Genomic DNA, 21,924 nt, shown 5'->3' with positions numbered 1-21,924 from the left:
TATTATGCTATGCTTAGACTCCCGCCATGAGATTTCTAGAACAGGTAACTTTAGCACTGATAGAAGATGTCGGAATGGAAGAAGATGGTAACTGCAACATGTCTACTACAAAAAAGGGTACAAGAGAAATTTCTGTTGTTGCCTCCTCCTCCCCTCCATGTGCCTTTATACTATCTGGTGTCAATGCAGTCCTGAGGAGCAATGTGCTCACAGCAGAGTCTGCTACTTACAGTAGAGTCTGCTGATGGAAACTGAGTAGACTTTCCTCGTCTCACTGTTGAGGGGATGGGGATAAAAAGCTAGTCAGCACTATGGGAAGAGTAGCAGCTTCAGAGAAGGATCTCTTTTAGAAACCTGGGAACTTAAAACACATGTATAAGAGAACTTCTGAATACTTCCCACTAATGAGGAACCTGCTTTTACACATTCCTCCCTCTATCCTGCAGAACTATTTGGATGTAGACACTCACATATGTCTCTGTATGTTTTAACACTGAATCATCCCCAAAATCTGTAAGTTGAGAGACTTACAATACAATGACAGTGAAAAGTAATGGCAGTAATAGGATAATACTAATAAAGAATAAAAAAACCTCAGAGGTTCTTTTTTTTTTTTTCTTTGCCTGGGATGCAAAATTTAAAAAGCAATGTTATTTTCTCAGAGTGTCTCATCACTGAAAATACATCTTAAATAATGACTATTTTTCCTTCCAAATTTATGTATCAAAACAAAACATCGTTCTTTCTTAGAACACAGTTGAACTCAATGCTTAAAATATTAAAGTATCAATATTTTGTAAGCTCATAAAAGACCTGAAGATATTAAGGGCCAATAAGATGACTAAGAAAACAGAGCATTTTTCATATCAGGAGAAGCTGAGAGAGCTAGGGCTGTTCAGCCTGGAGAAGAGAAGGCTCAGTGGGAATTGCATCAATGTGTACAAATACCTGAAGGGAGGATGCAAAGAAAAGGGGGGGAGGCTCTTTTTGGTGGTGCCCAGTGACAGGACAAGAGGTAACAGGCACAATCTAAAAGATGCGAAGCTCTAAGCTCTGTCTGACCATAAGGAGCACTGGCAGAGGTTGCCTGGATTGCGGAGTCTGTCTTTGGAGAGATTGAAGAGTCTCCGTCCTTAGAGACATTAAAAAACTGTCTGGACATGGTCCATTCTGTGATTCTGTTAAGTATGGTGGGTTTTGGTTTTGTTTTTCCCACCCTGGGTTTCTGTCAGGTGGAGAAGGGGAGTAATTTATTCATAAAGAAACACAAGCAGATGCTTTAGAATCTCCCTAATGCGACGAAAGGGTAATATGGAAATCACAAGTGCACTTATGAATCAAAATCCTAATGCTAAGAGGTATTGAGCACCAGCTGGAGCTAGTTCTCTAGCTAGTTTTTCGTTAGCATAAATCTGGTAAATTCAGCATATTTTAAGTAGATTTCTCAACTTCAAGTGAGGTTGGAATCAATACCACTGGTATCAGCCATTTTTTCCCTTTACATCCCAGAACGGGATATTTTAATTGACTAAAGATTTAGGCTTGACAGACTTTCAACCAATCTCTATTGTGTACCTTTGTAATACATTTGTATATTTATTAGATCATAATGCACCTTTAAGCTGTTGTCTCAGTTTGAAGAAAATAAAAAAGTTGTTCTGTTTCAGTTGATTTAGAATGACTACAGATGTACTTCAGTCAGTGTTAAAGTTTGATAAACAAGTAAATGGTACCACACCTTGATCACTTTAAGAGGTATTTTAAAAACCACTGTGAAATCTCCTTTAACTAAATAAACAGCTGCTTAAGTGAGTAGATTCAACAATTATTCCACAAAAGAGAAAGCTATGATAATTTTGGCCCCAATCACACAAGTGTTTTCTCTGTAGTTTTAAAATACACACTAGGAAAAGATTCTTTTTTCACTGAGTGCCATCCTGAAGGTGGAGAACGCTTGGTGACCGCAGTGACTGTGAAGTCACAGGATCTATCTACAAGCTGATAGCGCTTGCCTGTATGGGTGGCATATCCATGCTGGCATCCTTGGTGGTTGTGTCTGGCTGGCAGACAGCCAAAGAGAAAGGCAACCTTCTCTTCCGAAGGAATAGATTTCTAGGAAGTGGTTTGTTGGCACTGGTGTATGAATGCCAGCTCAGTGGAGGGGTTTGAATTTATTCTGATTCTTAAAGCTCTGCATCCATATCAGGTAATTTGAGGTGTGTAGGAAGAGTAGGACCAGACTCTGTCCAAAAAGTCTCTTCTGAAAAAGAAAAATGCTGGCCTGGCCTGTTACTACATGCTAAGATACTCTGATGGGTGGAAGCATAGGAGAATCAAGTGAAATAAGCAGCAAGAATGCCTTTCCTCTCTTGAAAGTGTAGGAATGCCAAGTGCCCCACAGTGTCAGGATTCACCTATGTATGTGTATGAGTTTGTATCAGTTCTTATTGCAAGTCCCATTCATTGAATAACTAAATCCAAGAAACAGATGTAAAGACATTGGTTGTGCAGAAAGAAGAAATAGGAAAAAACCCACCCAAATAACCCCTAAAATGCTTCATATTTCTGTCTTGGTTTTACAGATAATAAGACAATATGTTCATGTTGATCCCAGGTGCTCTTGAAATTCAAATAGTAAACCTTGATTTTGCTGATTAGAGGAACGTAATAGAAAAAAGGTAATCATATGTAATACTAACTAGTAGCCAAATCATTTTATCCTCTATCTTAAATAGGTTAGGCACAACTGTCAGCACACTGTAGAAATCTCTATTTAGGGAAGGCTGGGGGTTTTCTGACAAAACAGTCTTTTTATCAGGAAAAGAACTAGTAGAAACCAAAAATTTTTTGTATCAGCCTTGACAAGTCTTTCATCATGAAGGTGACACAAATCCAGGATGGAATTGCTGTCCAGCAACAGAGAGAAAAGGCCCCTCTCCCCCAGTACTCTGCCAGTCTGGGGACACTGAGGACATCAGTGTGGGGAAAAGAGATCAGACTTCCTACTCTGAAATTGCCAAAACATCAACTTTTTCCCCAGCCAAATGAACACCCTGTCTATGAGTTTGCTGTTTAGGAGGTCTCAACTTCAGCTCAATATAGAACACAAAACTTTTGGAAAAAATCTAGCATTCTAGTGAGATGAGAAGTTCCTGAGCATGGAAATATTTTATAGATCTAATATGCATCAGGTTCTGCCCCAAAGGAAAACTGGTGAGATGCCAAAGAGCAACTGGAGGGAATGGGCAAAGTATTAGAAACAGTCCCTGAAATTTCTGCAACAGATCATCCATCTGTTAGTTTTGACTAAAATTCCTAGTTTCAGCTTCTGCTTTTCCTCCAAAGAATGTTGAAATACTTTCAGCAAACATCTTGTTCAATTATTTTGATTTTGCATAGTTCTCTAACCAAGTGATGGCTCCTTTATTTATAGGAAAGCTTGATTTTCAAAATAGGTTGGTAGGAGATTTTTTAAAAAAGTGGTAATAGGGGAAATTAATTCATTTTATAACTGAAAGGATTGCACTCAGTTTTTAAGGTATTTTGGGTAAATACAAAGAATACTTAGATAACCGCCCCCCTCCCCCCCCCCCCCCCCCCCCCCAATTATTTGCTGTATTTCAGTCGGCTCTGTTCAAAACAGTAAAATTATTTAAGTAATAGGTCATTCGGTATGACAGACAACAAACTGATCCACGTGCTACAATTCAGAGGAGAAAGTCTGAAATTCGTTAAGTCTAAGCCTACAGGAAAAGACATAAACAACAACAGGAGGTAATTATTTCTTACTCTGCCTTGCCTCTTTAAAGCTAATTTTCAGAGACCAAACAATGATGCTTCCCAGGACTTCCCTCAAAAACAAAGTATGACACGATGCTTATTATTATTACTTGAGCTTCAAGATAAATAAAAACAGCAGGGTAAAGAAAAGGAGGTTTATGGGCTCTTTAGGTACCTGCATTGCAACAGAATGTCTTTGTGGTGAAGAGATTAGTACAAAACCTCAAGAGAGAGAGGAGACCGTATCCATAGGAAATGCAGTCCTTCTCCGAGGAGCTATGAGTCAGAAATGGATCTCCAGTGTCCTAAGTTATACCTCTAGTTCCTTCAAAAAGTCATTCCCTTTCACAGCCTCACCTCATTGATTGCTAGACTTTTTAACCTGGTTTTCATCTTTACCTATCAAATTAAATTTATTGTGCTTAGCTGTATCAGTTTTGCCAGTCTAGGCAATTGCGCTCCATTTCTGGTATTTATGTCTGTTAACGATCTCCAAATGTAGCTCAGTCTCATCTCTGCTTTTTCAACAACATTCTTAGTCAAAAAAACCACTTTTGCATAACTGAATTGCATAAAATTACTCACATCTGTCATATTTACTGTAGATGTTTCCTTACACAGATAAAGTCACTGATAGTATTGCAGAAACCTCTCATTTAAAATAATGTTTCCCGCTTGTTTTCTTACAGGTTTATATCAGTTTGATTGAACCTTGGGGTTTTTTTAGTCATTTACTTCATTTTATCTTCAACCAGTTCTGTAACCTTTAAGTCTGTAAAACCTACAAGGACAAGTGGGAATGGTATTTTTTTACCTTTATATTTATTATTGTCATGAAGTTAAGATGTCAGCCTGCTGACAGTTTGGCAGTAGACCTAAAGCAGAAATGCCATCATTTGCCACTTACTAATAAGACAAGTGCACGAGCTGATGGAGTTGAACTGCCTGGGGCTGTTACAGGTTTGGTAAGCCTTCCCGAGATGTTTCTGCTTCCAGTGCTCTCTGTTATGCTTTTGCTCCTCCTAACATGGAACTAAAATTTTACGGTTAGGTTTGGAATACTCCTTGAAAATCCTTTGTCCCTGTGTTTCCAACCAGAAATCAGTATCAATACAGCTATACTGTTCACAAGCCGCATTAGTGAGGTATTTCCAGAAGCAGCAATTTCTAGGGCAAAATGAGAGGATGTTCACATGATCTACTAACAGCTGAATATTTCCAGGTGACAGATGGAACCTCTTCAGATATCCTCTACAGTGGGCTGGAAAAATAATTTTAGGTTTGTAGAACTACTATCCATGTGGAAACAGCTGATTCTAGCCCCAAAACAGCCTAGATGAAACCAAATAAATTTTGTTTCAATACAAAATTTGTTGATTTCTTGGTGTCTTGGGATCCAGTGGAAACAAAAAGTCCCTTCGCTGCAATCTCACCTCACACAAACTAAGACAAAGCAAATACCTGCATTGATTTCTTCCAGCAGATATATCTCCTTGTGAAATGTGCAAGCAAGATGAGGATCTTTTAACAACTTTATTCAACCACTACTCTTTTCTACTCACAGAAGGGGAAAAGGAACATTTTAGGAATTCTGAATTCTCCTTCTTTACCTGGTCAGGAGTATATGGCAGCACATCCTGCATCAGCTACAACAAAACTCTTGTGGTCACTGATGACCACTCTGGTTTGCTATGTCTCCTTTTCCGTTAGGAAATACCGTATTTCAAGGAAAAGGTCTCTGTTTTGTGAAGGTGTGTACTACGCACTGCAGATGGTGGAGGAGGCTCATGAGTCAGCTAGGCTCCTGGACCTGGTATGACTGGCTGCACCTGCCACTTCCCCAAGTCTAACATTCCTCAAATCATTCCTCATTATCTCTGAGCGCATGAAATATCTGGCCATTACAGTCCTATCCAATCATGAGATTAAAAAATTTTGGATGGAACGTTGTTAAAGGGAAGAGACGTCATCTACAGCTGACAGTCAACAGATTGTTTTGTAAGATGCCATACATTTGCAAATGAAATTTCTGTTCTCACTCTGCAGCAGATCGCAGCTGCACACGCTCAGCATCTCAATGCCTGAACACTTGCCATGTGTGAGCAACTGGTTATTTGAAGATTAGGCCCATTCATTTCTTCCCTTCACAAATCATCTCTTTTAAGGGTTATTACAGCACTATGCACCACAGCTGCTCTTCAGGTGTTGGGGCAATAGAGAAGAGGTGATGGGAAGAGCAGCTTTAGTAGAATCCCTAAAAGAAAGAGGCATTGCACCTCAGGGGCAGCATGGGACAGCTGGGAGGACAGTCAGAGGCAGGTATAGATTCCCAGAGAGAAGGTAAGAGCATGAGCTCCCTGCTGGGACAGCCCAATGCATCCCCTTAAGGTGTGTCCGTGTCACATCAAGCAACAGCAGCCAACCCCCAATGACACCACCTCTGCCTCGCCACTGGCTGCTGCAGGTCTGGCTTCTTTCCCCTGCCATGCACTCTTATGTCTATCAAACAATATGAAACATATACACGAGGACTGTTTCTCACTTCTTTCCTGAACACAAAATGGTGCACAAAGGAGTCCATTGATGTCCACGGGCTAGGAGACAAAGTACATAAATGCCGACTCCAGGCTCCTTCCTAGGCATCACGTTAATGACTGCCATACTTCAAGGTTAAAGGACAAAACTGAAGAAGTAATTCTTAGCACTGGGACCTTTGAACCGTGACACACTCCAGGCTAGGACTTTTGTACTCCTCCATCAGACCTGCCTGATGTTCTCAGACAACCTCCTCTATGAGTTATTTTGAAATGTCTTAAAAAGTGACATTGACATCCACTGATCAAAGCAGACTGAAGTATTAAGAGGATGAGGTACACAGGATCGTATCTTGCAGTGAAAGCATTCATTAAACTAATAATCATCCTCTCCTAATATATCCTGAGGCAAAAACTTCAATCTCTGTACGCTTCCCATCAATAAAACTCAGGATACTTGAGTCCTTTCAGCCTCCCTTGTTCTGTTCCCCATATTTCGACTGCAAACTCCTGACTGCATTCATTATGGCTTAAACTAAACGCCTACAACCACAGGGAGCTGGTCTTTGTTTTCAACTAGACTTACTGCTTTTACACTGATTGTATGAGTAAAGGAGTAAATGAGTAAATGAGTAAAAAAAGCACCATGTAATTAATAAATTTAATTCCTCTTAAAACCCAAACAAACTTAAAAATATTCTTCCAAAAGAAGCCTAGGAGCGGCTATCCTGCTGCTCTGTAGGGTCTGGGGAGAGCTCAGCCGATCAGGGCTGGTTTACCTACAGCCTCCGTGACAAGCAGGACATAAGCTCCAGATCCAAAACCTTTCAGGCTCAACCCAAACCTTACAACACTCTTCATTTAGCCTGTGCTTCCACCAGGGGTGTTCAGAGATGTTCCCCTGCTCAGCAAGGCAGCCAAAGATAATTTTTAGGCTAATGAGGCAATATAAGCCAGATAGCTTTAAAATTTAATATGCAGATTTATTCATTCTTATTAATGCCCCAGACTGATAAGTGCCTAAAAAAAATGGCTACTTACATAATATTTATGTTTAAATATATGCTATGAATTTATAAATATCAGTTCAGTTATTACACTAGAATTGGAATTCCTAATGTCAGGCTCTTTTATTTCAGTTTATTTTCATAAAATGATTTGATGGGCATTTTTTCTCATATATATTTCAGCTGCAAATCATGAGCTTGCTGTTAATAATACAGTATTCAATAATGTAAAAGGTTTCAAAACAGTTGATGGATTTTCTTGGAGTATCTGTGATTAAAACCAGGTTTATAAGCTTTCTACTTAGTTTTTTAAATACAGTCCATTAAATTCCAAAACAAACATAAAAAAGTCTCCAGCAGCCGCCTGGCTCCAAAGGTATAACTTTTCTAAAGAAACCACCTAGACATCACAAAATTTAAAAGAAATTTTAAAAAGCCATACGAGGGCCACAGATGTTGTGACATATGTGGAGGAGAGAACATCTTTGCATTTTGGACCATTGACAAAGCAAGTCAATACATCTAGGTGAGAGGTTTGCCTTTGATACAACATGTTTTTAAACATGAAGACTGTTTATGTTGCAAGCTGCAGATGGAGACAGAGGGATCAAAGCTGTTCAGGAACTGATCATTATTTCCAAGTATTTTTCCCTTGTTCTGTTTGCTTACTTGTGTGGTTTTAGTATTTCCTTTCTTAGTTTGTTGTTTTCTTATTCTGGGACACAGGTTGTTTGCTACTGATGCAAATTTGTTTGGATTTGTCATTTAAAAGTTTGCTTCTTTCAGAAGTTTTTACTTTCCCTAGGCATGTCTCAAGTCGGAGACTGAAGATGAGCATGTGCCTAGTGTAACAGGCAAACGTCACGTTAGAAAGAGAAAGGAAGGACTCAAGAAGAGCAAGAGCTGTAGACCTCATGCCTGTAATAAAGCTATAAAAGCAATGTCTCAGAGACAGACAAGACTGACACTAATCAGGCAAAAGAACATGTTTCATAGCAAGAAGAGAGACGGAGGTGGTAGGAAATGAAGAACAGAAGAGGGAAATGAGGCAAAGGCAAGAGATTCCAAGAGAGGAAGCAACAAGAGGATGAAATTCTCATTAGCATCTTGTCAAAAAAGAGAAACAGAACTGCAACTTTACACCAAGTTGTATGTTTTTTTCCAAACTAGTTATTAGATGTTTTTAATCTTAAAATAGACATGGTAGCCTCCTTTTTATTTATTTATTTATTTTCTCCACTATGAAAAAAAATAAAAATGTCTCACAGGCTGAAAACAATGGAAAATGAGTACTGAAGGGTATATGTCTTTGTCACCTTGTTAATTTGGCGGATGAATTCCAGTCATCCACACTGCCCAGGCACTTGCTCACATACTGGTTGATTCTGGAGAGAGCCAAGCGGGACAGCTGAATGCTGGGCAGGGCTCCTTGAGCTCCTGAAAGCCTATGCCCAGCCTCTTGTGCTTCCCTGGCACTCCCCTTGGCTGGGCACTTCTAGAAGCTACACAGGCACCATAGTGTTGGCCCATTCAGGCACCAGGCAAATTTTAGGTTTAACTTAATTGCCAGATCATAAGTAGAGAAGACAGTAACCTAGCAGGAACGTTCAGCTCTCTGGGGACAGGTAAGTTGGGTTTATGAGGACATCAGAAATACGTTACAGGAAGATGAGATCACATTCTATTTAGTCAGAATTTAACATATTTAATAAAACACTTAAATTAATTCCCACTGTAAATTTCAGCAGAAAATTAAAGACAGAAAAAGACTTGGAAAATTCTCTGTTCTATTAATTGAACATAACTGTTACACTCAAACATACTCTATCTGATATTATACCTGTTATGAGCATCCTTTCCCCCCACACACACACCCCACCCCTCATTTCATGCATTGCAAAATATAAAATGAAATTTATTCTTGGGTGGAGCTTTGCAACCCAGAGCCACTTAACCTGCAGGAACGTCACACAGCTTCCACATACAGCCATGCCTGTCCCTCCCTTCCATCAGCCACCAGTGGTCAAGGCCTCCATTGGGACAAAAGAATAGCCAGGCTGGGGAGAATGGCCAGTGCACTCCAAGAGGTGTCTGGTTTGATTATTGGAAGGAAAGATTAGTAGGGAGCAACATGGAAAGCAAGGTTCAGGAAGAAAAGAAAACACTGTGGTTTTTTTCCATGTAACTGGCAGACTCTTACACTACTTCCATAATTTTTTCCTTTGTACAAGTTAATCAAGTGAAGGCTGCAAAATTTATCAGCAAAAATTACATGTGCCTGATTATTTCAGAGCTTCAGATTTTTATGGATGGTCCAGCTGTTGGCAGTTGTGATTCAGTACAGGAGGCACACAAGCACAGAGCTGTACATGCAAACCATTTTTATTATGCTTGTTAGCGATACACATGCCTTACAGCGAAACACTATGGAAGTGAGCAGGGATCAAAACAAGCAGTTTCTATGGAAATTATCCTGGAAATCTATAGAATTCAATACTCTTATTCACAGAAATGTTGGTTGTAATCATCTCCATAGAGTTTGACTAAACGAGTTGGGCTAATCAGGTGAGAGAAAGGCAGTTCTCCATGAGAAATAGCAACCCACCTTTTCATTTATTGCTTTCTATACTCTCTCATTCGCTTTCTTTGTAAGAAGCAGCACCAAACTTTTCAATTTCCTTATGCAGAAATATTTCCAGTCACTAATCATCTTACCAGTCCCTCGATTCCTGCAATTTCCTTTGCCGGGTGGAATAAAAATGGGCACGGTACACAGTGCCAGGAGAAAGCTGTTAATGAGTGAGGGCACACACCATACTCACCAGCTTGTTAATAGCTATGACATCTAAATAAACCAGAAAAATATACATATCTGTCTGCAAATGAACCTCATAGTCAAAGTTGGGGATGAAAGAGTTTTGATTACCATTATTAACTGCAGAGATGATATTACATAAATTTAATGTTAACCTCTCCCAATTGTCTAAAACAACTACATAAAATACCCTTGATGTAACTTGAAAAGAGAGGCTGAGCTAAACAGTCAGCACATGTTCTTCTGAGCAAGGGTAACAGGATTCGATGAATTTTTTGATGAAAGAAAATAATAACTTACTGTAGTTTCAGTACCTTGTCATGGCATTGACTGTTGTCTAGACCTATGCCTTAGGAAGTTTGCTATCTTTTTGTAATCTTAAGACAATTTATTCAGCAGCAAGTATTCAATTCACAAAAAATATTCCTATGCTAACCTTATGAGGAGGGTGGCATAGTATGGGAAGGTAAGAAAGAGCTGGAACAAGCTGGAATCCCCACCTACCAGTAGTGCCCTTGGCTTGTCACCGCATATACCTGCTATTACAATGAATATCCCATTACCAAAATTTAGTGCTATTGAAGGTCACAAACCAGCAACATTTACATCTTTCTTTAAGTGCTTTGGTTTTAGGTACTGGTTCTTCTGTTTGCTAAGCAAAATATTCTTCTCCCACCAGCCATTTTGATAATGTGTTTATATATTGCCTTCTATGTAATCATGTATTTGTACGCAATTACTGTACAGTTTCTCGGAAAGAAAACACTGTTTTATCCAAAGATTTCTTTGGTGAATAAAATCATGTGGTTTACATTACATAGGGAATGCTAGAAAATGCATTTTGTGATTGGTACACCCAGGACTGCCAGTGCACTGGTAGAAAGAATGTGCTTTGCAAACAAGAACCATATAACATCGGCCATGTAAATCTTTTATTTGTGCTTGTACTAACTGGTTTTGCATCTCATTACCATATACAGGATGCTCTGGCAAATTGCACAAACAATATAACTTGTGGTCCCAGAGAAATTGCTCAAGCAGGTTCAAATCCAGTGACAAACACCAGGAACAAATATTATTATCCAGCATTCTGGTCCCAAATGGAACTCATAGATCTTGAAGTGGCAGGTTTTTACTTTATGAGTAAAGAATCGCATGACAGAGGAAAGCTAAACATCAGGAGCATAAAGCACTAATTGCTGACTCTGTGCATTTGTAAACAAAACACAGCAAGCAATATTCTAGCTTCAAATTCTTACGGCTAATACTGACAAGTTTGGCAGGTTCTTTCAGCAATTATGTACAGGGACCTTACATATATCTACTGCATGTTAAAGGTACATGTATGTAGCAAATATGTGCTTCCAAATGTAAAATGTATTGTTCCTACTGTTAATCCTTACCTCCCTGGAGCAAGACTATTTCTTTTCCAAACGCTGAGCTGGGTTGAAAGAAGTTAAGGTACTCCTACTGCTTCATCTCTGCCAGCAGCTTTATTTTTTTCAAAAATTAAATTTAAAGAGATGAGCCATGGGCTTCCTGCTTTACACTAGCAAAAAACACTGATAGCTGAGCAGGGACCTCCAGGCATTTCTAATGAGTATCTGAAATGTCTCCTGATTAAGGCTAAAGAACCTGTGCTAAGGTAATTGTCACATCTTCCTGGCAGTCAGCTCACAAAAACAAGAGAGGGGCATTTGGCAGCCCTTGATTTGCATGACAGATGAGCTTTATCGCATGACTGCATGTTGACATTACTAGTTGCTAAACGTGGCCACATCTCCAAGCCAAATATCAGCATCTGCATTTGGCAGCACTGGAAAGGCAAATATCCAGCTCTTGCAGGACAATGCCATAGCCGGCAGTTTAACCAGAAGCTTAATCAGATATCAGGGAACTACAGGTCTGATTTAGAAGTCAAGCAGAGACCAGCACGTTGAAACACGTAGAAGAGGTGTTCATGGCCTTTGCCTTTTACTGACCGTCCCGAACCTACCTGGACTTAAAGCAACCAAGCAGATCCTGGGATTCCATTGACGGGTGACCCATATCACGTCTGATATGAGTCAGCCTCCCATTAGACTACAGGTGTACATATATAAAAATTTATATATATATATAAATATATATATATATGGACTTACATAGAATTTATATTGAACTCATATAACATGAGTTCTAAAATATTATCTCTTTAAACGTGCCATAATTTTCTAAGAACTCTAAGCCTCTCAATGCCAACCTTGTAAGCACAAAGATGTTCAAGTTGTTTACTGAAGGGAGAATACACATTCTGAAAAAGGCATCCAAATCACCATTCCTGTGCTACTGGGCCTAAAGCTGTGAATATGTGCACCTCTCACATGTTGAGCAAGAAACAAAACTTCTAGTCTCATCAAAACCTTCACTGACCTTCCCTTTCTTAGTATTTTAATCCAGCCTCTCATGAATAGCACTGCTTATCTTTCTCAAACATGCCACTTCTGCTGTCTAACAGGATTGACCTTCATTACCTTCAAACCATTACTCCAAAAGGTGTCAAGTTAACTTGGAATGAGAATGAACTTTAACTGAATTGAAATCTATTTTAATGCTTTGCACCTGATGCCCATAAAAGCACTTGATATCTCAAGAAGTTGGGACACTGACCCTTAGAATCTTAATGTACACTGAAACAGAGCAAGGTCTTAAAAAGATTGGTGAGGATGAGTTTGGTACAAGGCACTGGGTGATACTCTGCTGAAAAAATGATGTTTTGAGAAAGGAATGTACTCTAAATAATTAGAAAAGGTTCCGCTTACAATGTTAAAGGAATGTACTCTGAAAAGTACTCTGAATAAGAAAAGGTTCCACTGATGATGTTAAAGGAAAGGAATGTACCGCTGACAATGTTAAAGTAAAGGCATGTACTCTGGATAATTAGAAAAGATAAGGTGGGCACCTGAAGGAGATAAGGAGACCATGAGTCAGGAAATCGTTGAACAGAGAAAGTTGAAAAGTCTATTACACCTAGATCCCACCTATTATGAATGGAATGATGGGGTGTCAAAATCAAATGAATATGCATGTGAAGATGTTGTAACCTCTCGGGAAAACTCTATAAATCAGCTAACTTCACTGAAAACTTGGGAGCTAGTTTGTCTGGTGCAAAATGGCTAGCTCCCCAGCGTTGCACAAAATAAATACCTTTGCTGCTTAAAGACAAAATTGGTCTCTGAGCAGTTACTCTGAACCGTTTTGGCATCAACACTGAATGGTTACAGAAATACAAGAAAGTCATGTGAGAGCTGCAGTTCGGGACCTTACACTATTGTCCCTGGGAGCTTGGTCTTATAGGCAGGGAGCTTCTCATGTCATTTTCATCATGGTCTCACCATGGTCATCTTCAGCAAGAAAGAGTTACAAGAATTACTGATTACAAGAACAGTCAGTCACTGAACTAATTCTTTGATGTCGATGCCTAAGGTATGGCATAAAACTTTTGCTCCACACATGCGTACTAGTAATCAAATCCCTAGCTAAATGGTATTAAGGTAGCTTAACTAACAGCAAGAAACAAATGTTAGTTTACCACAGCAAGGGATCAAAGCCCTTTAAACCCCATAAAGGTAAAATCTCTTCATTATAAAGGTGGCATTCATGGCTGGGTACTTTGTAGTTCCGTGGCCCCAGGATATATAAAAGAATAGTTTCAATTTCCTGGTTTTGTGACTCATAGATCCAGGACCCATAGAAGGAAAACCTGAAGTTTAACCACAGAAAGGCTGCAGAAAAAAGTTGTAGAACATATAGTCATGTTCTACAGATCCTTAAAACCCATGGAATTCCTGTGACCGTATCAGCAGCCTATCAGTTAGAGAACATCTGAGAGTATCACAGAACGGTGTGCTGACCTTGGCCCGCATGGGTAACATCTAGTTTTCCCATGAAAGCACAGTTAATTTACCAAAATCTGGACTTTGGGAGAGGATTTGCATTCCACCTAAACCAACCATCAATCAGCACACTATTGCAGGATGAAAAAGCATCTCAAACGAAGTTTGTGTTTCTTCCTAGGCTGATTATAATCATGGTCCAATTCGCAAAATAAAAGTGACTGAAATGTTCTTGGCATTTATTTTAAATCTAACTCTTAGGATATTAACAGTATAACACCCTACAAGCCACAAGCTATCTGCACTTAATTCCAACCCATGTGATTGATGGGTCTCTGCTTTGGGCTGGATGGAAAACCTGGCCAAGCTAGGTTTTGCACTTCAGGGCATATAGGCTCATTGCAGAACCCTCTTCTAGCTTAACAAATACCTTATTGACACGTAGAACACTCAGTGCAATAAAAATATATCTTGTTTATCACTGTTTTCACTGCATGCATAGATATGACGCTGGGGCATTCAACCATAACAATATTAGACAACCACTTATTTTAACCTAAGCTACTGGGAATAGTGCAGGACTTGGCCGATAACCTCCACATAGACATGGTAGATTGCATTTAAAATAAGATGTTGTGTGTTCTGACCATTTTTAGTGGCTGGGAGGGGAGGGCAGCTATCAGCTTTTATTTTGAGTTTGGAAAACTTAATGTTCATTAAAATACTGTGTTCATAATAGTGGTGGGGCTTCATACTATTCATTAGCTAAGTTGTCCATCACTTTCTCTTTATAAGCACCAGCTTTTAGCTGCTTGTAATTTTTTTCCATCCTGTGAGTATTTGGGCTGAATTTTTCATGCAAAGTACCTGCCTAAGACTGAAATTAATAAGGGTTTTTTTGCTTTTTTGTTTTCTGGTTTGTAGTTTTAAACACGGTACATTGATCAGTTTTGTAATAGTCTTTCAAGGGGAAAAAAACCCCCACCAAACAAAACAGAGTAGTTTATCCAAGGCACAAAGGCACAAATACTCAAGGAATTGACACTGAAAGACTTCAGTACCCTTGTGTTTTGTAGTAGGAACTTTGAATTCGGCTTGTGCATGCCATACATGTCAGGGATGTGCTGTTCCTATAAAAACCCCACAATAATTTTGGCAGGATAGGGCCCCTGAAGGGCAAGCACTTCAATCCCTCCTCCTTCAAAGCAGGGCCAGCTTACAGCAGCCTCTCGCAGTCTCGTCCAGTTAAGTTGCATGTATTGTGTGAATGGCATGAGTCAGACAAATATCTATCAGTAACAGTGGTGAATGAATTGCACTGCCTTCCAAGATCTTTTCCAACCTTATTTTCTTTATGAAATCACAAAAGACTGTTCTGCGCCATTTACAATTTGGCAGTACTGAGGACTATATTTCACGTATTCTTTCAAAATGTTTTCTGTCCTCTTGGACATCATTAGGACATCTCAGAAATGAAATAAGGTATAGCCTGGTCAAGTTACAGACTGTAAAAAATTCAGGAAGACTGAAGACCTAATGGAAGTCAAATCACATTTATAATGTTTTAAGTGAGGAAAACAATTGGAAAGAGTTTGTAAGCGGCATAGATGGCAGTTAGAGGAGAAAAACTGCAATTATAAGAGTCACTTGAAAGACTCTTTAAAAATGTGGCCCCCTGGAATGAAGATGAAAGAGAGAATAAGTATTGTAAAATGTATCAGCCAAGACCAAAACCTCAAGGCGAAAGAGGCAAGCCCAGCTGGAGAGCGTTGCGGCATATCTGTTCGTTCTAACAGCCAAGTGTGTGGCTAGACACCCACCACACAAGTTAGAAATTGCAAGAGATTTGTCCAAGCGCTGCAATAAGGGAACCTGTTTGCTCTGTAATACATGTTTCTTATTGAAAAATGCAGGACCTGTTTGCTACATAACAACGTGGACAACTGCAGTCCTTTTTATTAGCTTAGGGAAGGCGTATTGATTTTTGTGCTTTCTACTTTAAGCACAGTAGCTGAGCTACTCTGCACATTGGCTTCATTTACCTGTTCAGGAGGAATTGCTGGGAGCCTGTGAGGAATTGCATGCCTCCTCTCTCATGCTGTCTGTCTTCTCTCTCACTCTCGCTTTCTCCCACATTTTTTCCCCCTTTACTAGCTGAAGCAGTTGTATAAGTAGGGTTGCACATGTGTGTGACCGAAATCCTTCTTGCACCAGCAATAATCATAAAAATAAGAAAATTTACATTCCAATTAGTGGCTATCCTAAGAGGAAAGCATTGCCGCAGGATTGCTTTCCAGGATCTGACTTTTTCTGTTACCAAGAATTTGCACAGCTGGAAAGAGCAGAGCCACGCTGTGACAAGTCAATCAGCCCCTTCACAATACATGGGTGGATTGTGCCACAGAACCAGCAATTCAGGGCTGGAGGGCTTAGGGCAGAATATGTCAAGAAAACCTTGCTGTTGCTTCTGTTTGAAGTTACAACCGGACAATTCAATAGGTCAAGTAATTGGCCTTGAGTGAACTACGCTCAAGAAGGCTGCCTTCCCCAGCAGAGGTCTAACGAGCTAGAAATCTGTGGGTTTTCCTCTACGGCACTGGATATCTTCACGTGCCTCTCACAGATACCAGCTCCTGCTAAAGCACAACTTGCAAATTTCAAATTTCTCACCTCCAGAAATTAATCTACCCCAATATGATTCAAAATTTTCTGACTACTGTGTGTGTGTGAGAGAGAGAGAGACAAAGCATTCCATTCTGATGTGTAAATCACTCTTCCTAGCACAACTGGGGTCTGTATAAAACCATCCATGATATGACCAACACCACTGCTATGAAAGCTTTTACCTGCATTTAGCTTAGAATGTGAGAATGAGAACCTGAGAGCTGTAGTGAATAGAATTCAAACAGTGACAAAACGATGGTAAATAAATGGGAACAGCTGCCACTATTCAAAACTCTTAAGAGCACATTTACAGGGAACAAGATCGCATTTTAAAACTGTCAATTTTAGCAGGGTGGAAAGTAATGTTTGTTCTAGTTCATTTCAGAGTTTTTCATAACTAATAAATGTCTTGACCATAAAAATTACTATTGAAACTGAACAGCTAACAGCCTGACTATTGGACAATAAAGCTACTTAAAAAGTTATTTATCAACATAAATGATTTTGCATAACCGACACATTTTTATGCAGAAAATGATGAAGTAATATGCCACTGATTTTTATAATGTAATACCCTGTAACTAATGATTTTTTTGAAAAATCGTTTCACATTTCTAACAATTTTATGAGGGAGCTAATGATTTTATATGACAAATGGTTATGCAAAAAAGAATGATTTTGTGCAGTTAATGGCTTCATACAACTAATGAGTGAATACCACTCCTACAATTTTAGTGCACATTACTTTCAGAGTGATCATTCATCCTAAAGATATTTTATGCCTTTTGTAAAATTTATTGTGTGCTAGTCCTTTGTAAGATACATTTCCATACGGTTCCCATGGTTTTCTGCATACTAATGAATTTCCAATATGGTTATCACATATTAAAAAGTATACCATAAAAGGCATTATAAAACCAATTTCTTTTTATATTGATTTGATATTGATAGTCCTCTTCATTCACCTTACTAAGGTTTTTTTTTTCTTTAAGGTTCTGATCTAGCCCTCTGCTTGTAAGCTCTTTAATATGTCATTTTCTGTTCACTTGAGTTTTGTTAATTTTTATTTGGAATAGGAATTATAAAATATCCTGCTCTAACTTCAAAGAATACTAATCCAATGCTTCAGGGCATCCAGGTATGTGCCATGCTGCAATTACATTTCTATAGCTTATCGGATTGTCTTTATATTCCTCCCACGTTGGGAAAACTGGTAAATATGCTCCAAAGTCTCACGACCAATAAAGAGAAGACATTTGGCAAGATATTTTCTAGTTAAACACATGAGAAACAAGTGTGCCGAGGGTCATCACTTTATTCCACCACCCCAGAAATGACAGAGAAGGTGCGTGAATGCACCACGCTGACTCTGGGGGCTCCTAGCTGAACTGGCCAGCCAGCTGGAGCCGCGCTGCCAGGAATGAGCTGGAAGGGACTAGTTTTTCTGTGACAGCTGTTGTCAAATTTATTCTGAGACCCCCACTATCCACTGTACTATCAGTGGGCTTTTATCAGCCTCCCAGTGCTGGCCTGAGCAGAGGAGACAAAGGAGTCAGGGTTAAACGACCCTAACACCAGTTCAGATGGTGACCAAGTCCTCAGGACCACTAAGCAAGCAAAGCTGGAGCCTTTTCTCCCGGCCACGGGCTTTCTGCCTGTCTTGCCTGGCCTCCTTCCCTCTGCCTTCAATCTCCCCTGTGCTTTAATAATGGTTTGATTGAACTGGCCAGGACTGTATCTTCCACAGCTTTCCTCTAAGCCTGTCTGAAAACATGTTAAATGAAGACAAGGGCTCAAATAACCTTGCTGAGCATTGGTTTGTCACATTTCAGACTGAATGAAAAAGCTATGCTTTATAGCTGTGACACCTTAGCAGCAAGATTAACAAAAAAAACCTTGCGAAAGACAGAAACTACTTTTTCTCTCTTTAGCCTTCTTCTTAAGCCTCTTTTTACATTTGCCTCCTTTCTTCAGGAAAACAGAGTCCTGTTAAATCTGGTCAAATGTAAAAACAAGAGGTTCTTCTAGTGCTCTGCAATGGATCTTTTTTATTTTCCTCCAGAAAAGACGGCTCTTGCCAGCATTAAACAACTTTGAAACGGTAAAATGGCAATGAGAGCATACCCTGTAAAATGTTCACAGCTACAGAGGATGCATGAATGAAATTGTTAAAATAAAGATCTTTTAAGATTTTCTTTATTACCTCAACTCCTTTGCCTTCTATTTTCTGTATCTCCAATAAACAGTTAAAAATCTTTCAATGTTGGTAGTCGCCATTGCCCTTACAGATGAGGCCTCTGTTCCCCAACCCTCCCTAACTCTTCCATGCCGAGCAGTGACAAAAGCACGCTATACATTTTTGACCGCCTGAGAGATCTGCTTTATTTGAAGCATTTTACACCGGTTGCCATGGTGCCCTCCAACCCTGACACTGGGTAGCACAGATCAGCCTACATTTACGATGAAGACGGTCTCCACCTACCCTTGCAATATCTGCAGCACTTTCATTTTCTTTTCTTACAATATAAAGATGTATTCTGGTCAAGGTGTGGGAAATATTTATCCAGCTGACTTTACGCAATCTGAATGCATTTTTGCTGAGCTGTGAGCTGCTGTGGCTAGCAGGCTTCTGACAACAGTCTAACTAGACCCAAGCAAGGTCAGGCTTCTCCCAATACACTGTAGCAGCCAGCGCAGAAATAACTTTCCTTGCAAAGCTCCAGTCAACAGCATAGATATAACTCATAGAAGTAGACATTGCTTTTCACCAAGCCCATTTACTAATTTAATTGGGTCAGCTTTTATTTTGCTTTGCAACCCTGACCACTAAGAGCCATACCCCTGAAATATTTAACAGAACCCGTTCGTTCAGTTGCTGTGCATCTCCCTTGTCCTCTGGAGTTAAACTGCCCTCGAATCATCTCAACTCAACTACGAGTACCAACGCAGGCTTGTCCTAACCCCTGGCAGCTATGGAAGGAGAAGCTATGGCCGAAGATGGAGGCTGGAAATGCACAATTTCAGAACAACGGCTTCCACATTTGAGCTGAATAATGATTCTTCTCCCTTTTTAGTGGAAAATCAGAACACTGAAGAAGCTAAATATCAAAATTCACATTTTTGGTTGTTAAAACAAAGCAAACCAAACCAAATCATTGCATTTGAGCTTTACTCATTACTCATTGTACTTGCAATAAAATTAGGATGGTATGAACTGTATTTCATCACGAGTGACACATCCATCCTTAAATGTACACAACTGAAAATGTTTTTCTCTAATTTGTAGTAGATAAGCAGTGCCTTGCGGTGGAGAGTTGCCTTTGCATACAGAGAGGTCACCTTACAGCATCACTTACAAATCACACGAGTAACTCTGGCTGCTGCTCACAATACTTTTGACATTTGTTCACCCAACATTCAGCCACTGCTGGCTCCCCAGTGAGTTTTAATTACCAGCATGATGAACGTCTAAGTATTCCTTTACATGAAAATTGAGAGATAAGTACAAAGAGAAGGTTCCGGGTTTATTTAGGTGTCGGGTTTGATAGATGCTGATATTTTAATACCTCTAACAAAGTGTGCTCCATTCATCAACGAAGATGGCCAAAAATAAGTTATTGTGGAATAACAAGTTGCTTTGGGGAAAACCTTCCCCCCTCAAGGCCTCATTTGGTACGATTCCACAGGAGATACCAATATATGAGTGGTACATACAGCCCAGAGGAGAGGCGCTGAGCACTGCAGAATCGGAGGTGGAAGCTTTATCTGTGAGGATGCTTCTTTCCATTTCCTCACGTTATATCCCTTTGCACATTTATACACCTTTATTTATGCACCCTGAATTGAAGTAAACCGGCAGATGCGCATATATAAATCTGTGGTGATCTACGCTCCTGAAAGCTCTCAACAGCATATTTTAATAATTATATATTATTTATGACTCTACCTATTACCAGTGGAAACTGAAGGAAAAATACTGATGCATCTGGCCAAATTTGTCAATCTGCTTTTAATGGAAAATACCTTTAGCAACTCCAGTATGCTTTTTAAGCAATTTACACATTTTGTAACAGTGGAGGTCTCATTTTTGTGAATTAAGGGCAAGCCTATGAGATTTGGGAAGGTACAGATTTGATGTACCCCAACATAGACTAGGTCCCAGAGGTAACAAGGAGCTTATCATCAGCCTTCCAGGTTTATCTGACTTCCCTCACGTTTTGTGCTCCCAGCTTTTCTCAACCAGGTCATGGTCTCAGAAATGAGCTATTTGCCTGCGTTAATTAATTGGGTCTTACGTATTTTCTTTTTTCTTTGGATCTAACCTGAGGCATGAATAAACTTCTGTATTTAATTCGTGTGCCTTGTTCGTGAGAAGTGTGTTCTCTTGGTGAAGAGCCAACTTTATGTTAACTGGCCAACAGAACACACCTTTGCGATTTACGGAAACAGAAGATAGTTGTTGCTTTGTGGGATTATTATAGGATTGCCATAATACTTTCCAGTGACAATAAATCATGAAGTTGATCTCCTTAAAAATATTGACTGCCATTTAATTTCAGCTGATATGATTACAATGGATCAAGGCTCGACATATCTGGAAATCTGGCTGCATAAGAAGAAAAGTAGTAAGTGAGATGAAGTAATATTAGAAACATGGGTTTAAATTTTCCCTTTTACTGTAACTGTCAGAATAACCATGGCTTCAATATTAAAAGGCCCTTTGAGGGGGCCATCAATGATAGCCTAGAAAAGGAAATTCACAGGAGAATGGAAATTCAGTGGAGAAAGGACATGGTAAAATCTGAAAAGATATTTTTCACCCAGAAGATACCACAAGTATGTCTCAAATCAAAGAAAGTAATTCAACCGTATCTTTCCAACCACTAAGGAAACACGCTGTCTGTGTGTCCTGGAACCCGACACACATGCAGCAGGCTGGGACTTTGTTTCACAGGTGGTAGGACATCAGCTCAGCCTCCTCATGTATGACCAGAGTAGACAGCCAGAACCCAAAGCAAAGAGACTAAAGATATATGTATTTTGATCCTAGACCAAATGTGTAACATCTCCTGTTACAGACATTATAGAAAATTGCCTCTTTAATGAACTATCCCAGAAAACAAAATTTTCCTCCTCCTACAGAGCTAGGTAGGAGGGTTTTTGGTGAAATTCTAAATGTTCTACAATGTCATGCTTTGCTCAGCTGGATCGTGCATTGACACACATGTGTCAAACACTGCCCTTACCTC

At 39.5% G+C, this 21,924-nt stretch overlaps 1 long non-coding RNA gene across 1 annotated transcript in view; it reads right to left on the bottom strand.

Annotated features, from left to right (window-relative positions):
• Positions 1-6,948: 6,948 nt before the first annotated feature.
• LOC308067362 overlaps positions 6,949-21,924 on the bottom strand; it is a 28,607-nt gene continuing 13,631 nt past the window's right edge. Inside the window, exon 2 of the long non-coding RNA XR_013929575.1 lies at positions 6,949-21,921. This is a non-coding gene — a long non-coding RNA (uncharacterized lncRNA). The remainder of the gene's footprint in view (positions 21,922-21,924) is intronic.

The sequence above is a fragment of the Falco punctatus genome (genome assembly GCF_963210335.1).
Source record: "Falco punctatus genome assembly, chromosome: 7".
Classification (NCBI taxonomy): domain Eukaryota; kingdom Metazoa; phylum Chordata; class Aves; order Falconiformes; family Falconidae; genus Falco; species Falco punctatus.
The sequence above is the reverse complement of the archived record's forward strand: the minus strand, read 5'-3'. Positions and strand labels throughout refer to the sequence as shown.